Source organism: Mus caroli, chromosome 1 (genome assembly GCF_900094665.2).
Source record: "Mus caroli chromosome 1, CAROLI_EIJ_v1.1, whole genome shotgun sequence".
Classification (NCBI taxonomy): domain Eukaryota; kingdom Metazoa; phylum Chordata; class Mammalia; order Rodentia; family Muridae; genus Mus; species Mus caroli.
This window is the reverse complement of record NC_034570.1, coordinates 59,909,209-59,916,259: the sequence shown is the minus strand read 5'-3', so window position 1 is coordinate 59,916,259 and position 7,051 is coordinate 59,909,209. Positions and strand designations below refer to the sequence as shown.

At 36.9% G+C, this 7,051-nt stretch overlaps 1 pseudogene; it reads left to right on the top strand.

The window, feature by feature from the left end:
- Window positions 1-5,246: 5,246 nt before the first annotated feature.
- Window positions 5,247-5,974, top strand: LOC110289800 (annotated as a pseudogene).
- The last annotated feature ends 1,077 nt before the right edge of the window (window positions 5,975-7,051 follow it).

Below are 7,051 nucleotides of genomic sequence, written 5' to 3'. Positions count from 1 at the left end.
ACTTTAACCATCACTTTTATGAGAAAATATGAATTTACTTACTCTTAGTTATTTAAAATACACACAATTACTGACAGAAATTACATTCTGTGCAATAATTCTTTAAGCTTATTTGTACTGCACATCAGATGGTTTGTACCCCTTGCTCAACAACTTCTGTTCTCTCCAAACCACTCCCCAGGAAGATAAATGAAATCAATTTATCCAAGAGATGAAATTCAACTTCCTAGCATATAATTGGATACAGAGAATGTGGTATTCACATAAAATAAATTATCATTCAGTGTTTCTTGCTGAAGATCAGTGGTTCTCTGGATTCCTCCAAAGCCTCTGCATTTAAGCACCCATTTAAGCACCCAGTTTCATGAACTGGGTCTGGGCCACTTCAGTGTGCAAACAGCCGTTGCTGGACCTCTCAAATGATATCCTATAAACCAATCCAACAAACCTCCCTTGCAATACATATCCATTCTTTGGTTCTGTTCCTGTGGAAGATTCTGGCGAATACAAACATGCACGCGCTTGTGGAACATTATATTGAGTGAAAGGATACCAAATCAGAAAGAGAAAACTCATAGCACCCCACTGAAATGTGGATCTAAGAGGAAAAACTCAGAGGTAGAAAGTGTCATGATGGACTTCAGATTTTAATTTTTTTGAAAATTTCATATATGTATACATGGTTTCGTATATGTATACATGGCATCTTGTTGTATCTCACTTATAGTGTTTATAACCCAGCAAATCCAGTTAGTGCTACCCATGTATCCGTGTCTGTGGAGGTCAACCATGGAGGCATGCCCAGTCTAGCAATAGATGCTTTTCCCCAAAGAAAAGCAACTCTCCTCTTGTGGCAGCCACCAACTGCCCTTAGCTCCTCTATGGGTGTGGGATAGGATGGTCCTGCTCCTATGTCCATGCTTGGAGTTTTAACTTTTCTTGATTTTGCTCAGTTCTTAAACAGGTAACCACAGCTGCTGCTCTGAGTCCTTCAAAGAAACAGCTGATGTGGTGGCTTGTGCCTGTAATCTAACTACTTGTAAGGCTGTGGTGGGAGGACCACAAATTGTAGAACAGTCTAGCTTACATAGAAATACTGGGTATTACAACAAAGGAAAACAAAATACTTTCTGAGAAATATATTTGTCTTAATTTCTCAATCAGTAAAGTGAAGGGTTTTCACAATAATACCAGAGTTATTTTGGATTACTATAACAATTTAAATGATGCCCAAAAATCACAGCATTGGGCCAGATTGGTTTCCAGCTTGTGATCTTTTTATCTCATTATAAATGATTTGATTATAAGTCATGTCACCACACTAACTGTTTGTTAGAGAATATATTATTTACACTATGCAGTCTTTTCTAATTCATTCCATGAGCTAATACAGTGATGTGTTTACTGGTCTCTAAATATTTTCTACCTTATAAAAGTTGTCAAAGAATGAAAGAAAAAAGAAAGGAAAAAAGAATGGTAGGTTGTAGAGCCATCTCTACAGAAAAGGAAAGTGTAATCGAATGATTGTTATTTATTTTCATCAAAACTAGTCATGTCTCACAGAACCCAATGTATGTTGAAACCATAGATGATCAGTCTTAGAATTTTACTGAAAGCCAAAATATTGTAGGTTAGTTTTTATGATGAATGGAATTAAAAGAGAAATGCTATTACCAATTCTCATTAAAGAATGGTGCGTATAATTGAGAAGACTGAACTATTCTAATCTGATCTTTCCTTGCCCACGCTTTAGTAACACATGGTTTCTACAGTTTTATTGTGCATACTATTGACTATCACAAATACATTCATTCAAAATAGCTGCCAAATGCTGGTCAATTCAAGATGAATTAGAGAACTTCATAAAATGTCAGCAAATTTCATCACAATTAATTATGACATCTTGGTAAAGTGATGGAAACAGTAATGAGGAAGTCATTATGTTTTTGTTCACAATGGAACAATTTTGAGAGTGAAGAAAGCTTCAGCGGTTATTAGGATATATTATAATAATAATAATTATTATTATTGTTATTATTATTATTTGCCTTCAAGTTGCTTTTGAAAATTTTACAAAGAACAATTGTTCTCTGATTTTGTTTGTTTGTTTTTGTTTTGGAACTGATTGAAAGTATTAAGGACTGGTGAGAAATGGTATCACCTGTATCATGGAAACAGGTTACTCCACAGTGCCAGGGGACTTATTGATACTCTCATGGACTGGAGTAATTTATTCTCCTCAAGTTCTGTTGCACTGTAGTTATCATGAGAAACTGATCTGATAAAAATGTTATCCTCATTAGAGAAAGACAGATATGAAGAGGAAGTAGAAAGGAGGTGGCTGAGCTGCTAAACCCTGCTAAATCATCTTCAACCTACTGAGCAACTATGCCAGTTATTCATAAGGCAGGAATAGAATGAGGGTGTGGATAGTAGGGAAAAACTATACCCTTACTCCAGAGTAAAGACCACCAATGCTGAAATTATGAATGAGAGAACCTTCTGCCTAAATACAGTTTGACAGAGAAGACATAACCCAAGAAAACAAGAATTTGACCAACCAAGCAGAATAGGGATTGTGAATATAGTTCAGTTTGAATGGGGCTCAGTGTGAGGCTGGAATATTTAAGGATAGTTTATATTGAAATCAGGAGCCAACTGGAGTCTTAAAGTAGTAGGATTCTTGAGATGGGTCAGTAGCTTTTTAATCACAGGAAGAGAAGATGTTGATAGACATTGAAACTTTACATCTGAAAAACTAAGTGGGTAAGTCAACAATAGAGCACACCATAATAATCAACTTGAACCAGCATTGTAAGATACCATGGACATTTCTCATCTGAAAGACAAATGATGAAATCTCTTCCTCAAAAGTTTATCTGTCTTTTACTTTTTATAGAACAATTACATACATTTAAGCTATTACATCGATCTACTGTCATCTCCAGAAATAATGGTTCCAATTATTAACTTCATATGGCAAAATATGATTGGTTAATGGTTAATTATTATGTATTGCATTCTTTAAAATAATGTTTTCTTTCTAGAAATATTCAATTAACAAAACGTGAACTATTATACACTTCTTTAAATAATGAAAGTTTAAAAATAGTAGTCCAACCACCAGAACTGTTATTTCTATAATGAATAAGAAACTGGTTTTGTTTAAATATCAAGGAGTGAGCTTTAGAGAGGGGAACATCATGGGCATTTAAGAAATATTGATCTCCTGTCTGCCACCGTTCTAAAAATAGAAATAAGATATTTGTACCTGAGAGTAGTAAGGAGAAAAATAATTTAAGCCTGTTATTTTCCAAATCATATCTGCAATTGTCAGTGTTCTTAATAGTCATACATTTTATTAGAACATGAAACTGTTCCTAGCACTTAAGAAACATATTTTATTTTGCTTTGAAAACTAAAGATAATTAATTATTAAATGGTTATATAAATTTAAACTTAAATGCTACAATAGTTATTCTTTAAATCGTTTTATTAAGCAAATATCCATGAAGGGGCCAGTCAGAAAATAAGTAAAGATGCTTGATCGAAACAGGAAATGTTCCGTAGGAAGGCTAAGAATTCTCCATTTCTCTCTTAACTCACAAGATACTGCTCCAAATGGCAATTTAACACATTTACAGGTGCATAAATGGTTCTTTTTAAAGGACTGGGTACTCCTACACTTTGATAATAGGACACAATTCAGTAGGGTGTATTTGGAAGGCAATAAGCTAAAACATACCAGGAATTTCAAAATATTCATCCACTTTTTCTAAGTCACTCCTCTCTTAGGTATTCTTCTTTGGAACTATTTTAGATTTTGATAAAGATTTATTTAAGAAAATGTCTTTCAGTATAAGCTTACAATACTGAAAAGCTAGAAATGACATAAATTCCCAACATTCAGACATGGCCTAATGAGCCATGATTTATCTACACACTACAGTATCAAGTGTGAAAGAAATGAAAATTGTGTTTAGGAGTTGTAACTTCTTTTATTCTCTCTCTCATAATATGATCATTCATATGTCTTCAGAAAAGTAACTGCCTAGACTCCTGTCATGTGAATTTGACATGAGGTATTTCCACAATTGTTTTAATTGGAAATTGAGATTCATACCAGTGTATTTGTTTCTTGTTGTTACAGTAACACATGACTACAACCTGGGTTGCTTAAAATGTGAATTTGTCAGCTCTTTTACTGCTTGTATAAAGGAGGACTACTGATTTGAGTTAATTTTGTATTCAGCCACTTTGCTGAAGGTGTTTCCCAGCTGTAGGAGTTCTCTGGTAGCATTTTTGGAGTCACTTATGTATACTATCATATCACCTGTGAATAGCAACACTTTAACTTCTTCCTTTCCAATTTGTATCTCCTTGATCTCCTTTAGTTGTATTATTTCTCCAACTAAAACTTCAAGTCCTATGTTGAGGAGTTTTGGAGAGAGTAGACAGTCTTGTTTTATCCTTGATTTTAGTGGGAATGTTGTTCCATTTAATTTTATGTTAGCTACTGGCTGTATATTGCTTTTACTGTGTTTAGGTATGCAGCTTGTATCCATGCTCTATTCAAGACTTTTATCATGAAGAGGTGTTGGAAATGCTTTTTTTTTATCATCTAGTGAGCTAATCACGTGGTTCTGTCAGTTTGTTTGTATTATATTGATGGATTTTCCTATATTGAACCACCCCTGCATGCCTGGGATGAAGCCTGCTTAATCATGGTGGTTGTAAAGTAAATAAATAAATTAATATTAAAAAACCATGAACTTTCTGGGAACATTGTCAAAAGCACTAATGTGCTGCAGAAGTTCTTGCACCTTGAGACTGATGTTGGGTTTCTTTATTAACTCATCACTTTTCTGAATCCTTGCCTGCTGTTTTGCATCATCTTTGTGTGTCTTGGCTTCATAGCCTTTGCCCCGGTACTTCTGACCTTCACTGATGCAATTCACATGACTTTTGTAGTTGTCACCCAGAAATCTTTCCCACAGTCAATGCAGGAAAGACATTCACAGTTTCTGCAGACAGAGATGTGCTTTTCCACCTATATTTTCTTCACGGATTCACCACATGCCTTGCATGTAAAAAAATACCATTTTTGGTTAAATGATTAAATATTTTCTGATATGGGTTTAAATTCTTACCCTCTCAGTCGACCCTGCCAGCGGTCTCAACCGGCCTTCGGGAGCACGTGGAGCCGCAGCCACCGGTTCGCTCAGCCACCCTAGCCACTCAGCCATATGGCCAAACCACATGCAGAGATCCCCACTAAGGTTCCATCTGGAAAATCAAATGGCACCACAGAAGAGCAAACAGAGGCAAATAATAGTAATAATAATAATAAAAATAAAATAAAAGAGAAAGGAAGGGGGAATGACAGAAAAACAAGAAGAAAGAGCTAAAGTTAGAAAACCACCAGGAACACCAGAGAGGCCAGAAGCCAAAGAAGCGCAAAAAGGACCAGAAGACTTAACATGAGGCTGGTGGGGAGGACACCACAGAGGCCAAAGGCACACCAGAGAAGAAGAGAGCCCATGGTGGACAGGCTTCTGAAGAGAGAGCAGACAGACATGGGGCCCTGGGTAGGATGCTGATGAGGGGCAGACCAAGACAGCAGCAGGAAAACAGAAGCAGCAGAAGCACTCAGAAGTTGAGTCTAATTACAAGGGAAAAAAAAAAAAAGATGAAGTTGCCAGGGCAACCTGAAGAGGGAGAGCAGGAGGACCACGAGGTTCCATCAAAAGGTAAATTCATTCAACTGGAAGGGGACCATTAAAGCTCTTCTGAAACAGGCTCCAGACAACAACGTGTCAGTCAAGGAGCTAAAGAAAAGGTTATAGCTGAGTACCATGCGGAAATGAGTGACCATCACACGTCCGAGGAGGAGCTCCTGGCCATCTTCAACGGGAAGATCAGCAGGAACCCCACCTTTAAGGTGCTGAAGGACAGAGTTAAGCTTCTGAAGTGAGGGCTCTCTTGCTTAACACTCTGTCATCCTATTGTCTGCTTCTCTCTACTATTTGTAAAATGTGTAATGAATTATAACAACCTGAAGATTGCTTTCTGAAACTGTTTTTAAGTTAAGGGAAAAAAATATTTTTGTGAAAAAATAAAATATATCCTTGCCCAATTCTAAACAAACAAACAAACAAACAAACAAACATGAATTTGTCTCTTATCTCTGGGGGGCCAGAATTCAAATGCAGTACACTAGGCTGAATCTGGGGTGTCTGCAGAACAGCACTCCATGAAGATCTAGGCAAGAACTCTTTGTCTTTTCCTTTGTCAGCATCTAGCACCTGCCATCACCTCGTGGCTAATGGTAGCACCAGTGCAATTTCTGTGTCTGTTGTCACATTGCTTCATTCTTCTCTGTGTCAAGTCTTCTCTGCCTCCCTCTTAAACACCCAAGGCTGCATTAAGTCACATTGGGATGGATGACCCAGGTAATGTCTCAGGACTACTATGAACACAGTTCTGTTTGACATATAATTCCAAATTCACAGGCTGCAGACATGAGGGCACAGACAGCTTTAGATCATGGTGGTGGTGGTTATTATTGCTTTATTATAAATCACAAATGGCCATTATATTTTACTATTTGGATACTTCATTCTGTGATCCACATTTAAACTATGCTTGCATATTGATTCACAAACATGTATATTATAGACTTTGAAAGGTAAGTAATTGGTAGGCTGGTTCCTCAGGAGCTTTCAGACATCCTTACTGCTATTTTACCCTCCTTCTGTATTTAATTCCCTCTCCCTAGTTAGAGCCTCCCACTTCCTTTTTATCATTTCCCTGGTTAGAGAGATCACTTTTGTCCTGCTGCTCCCCCCTCTCTTTCTCCCCACCCCTTACCACAGCAATGGTCTCCCTTTACTTACTTAGTTTCTGCAGTTACTGTGGGAAATATACTCACACCTAAAGATTTGGAGGTAGGAGGCTCCAGTGAGAGAGAACATATGGTGTTTGTCTTTCTGGGTCTGTGCTACCTCAGTGTCTCCTAGTTCTATCGATTTATCTTTAAATTTGATTATTT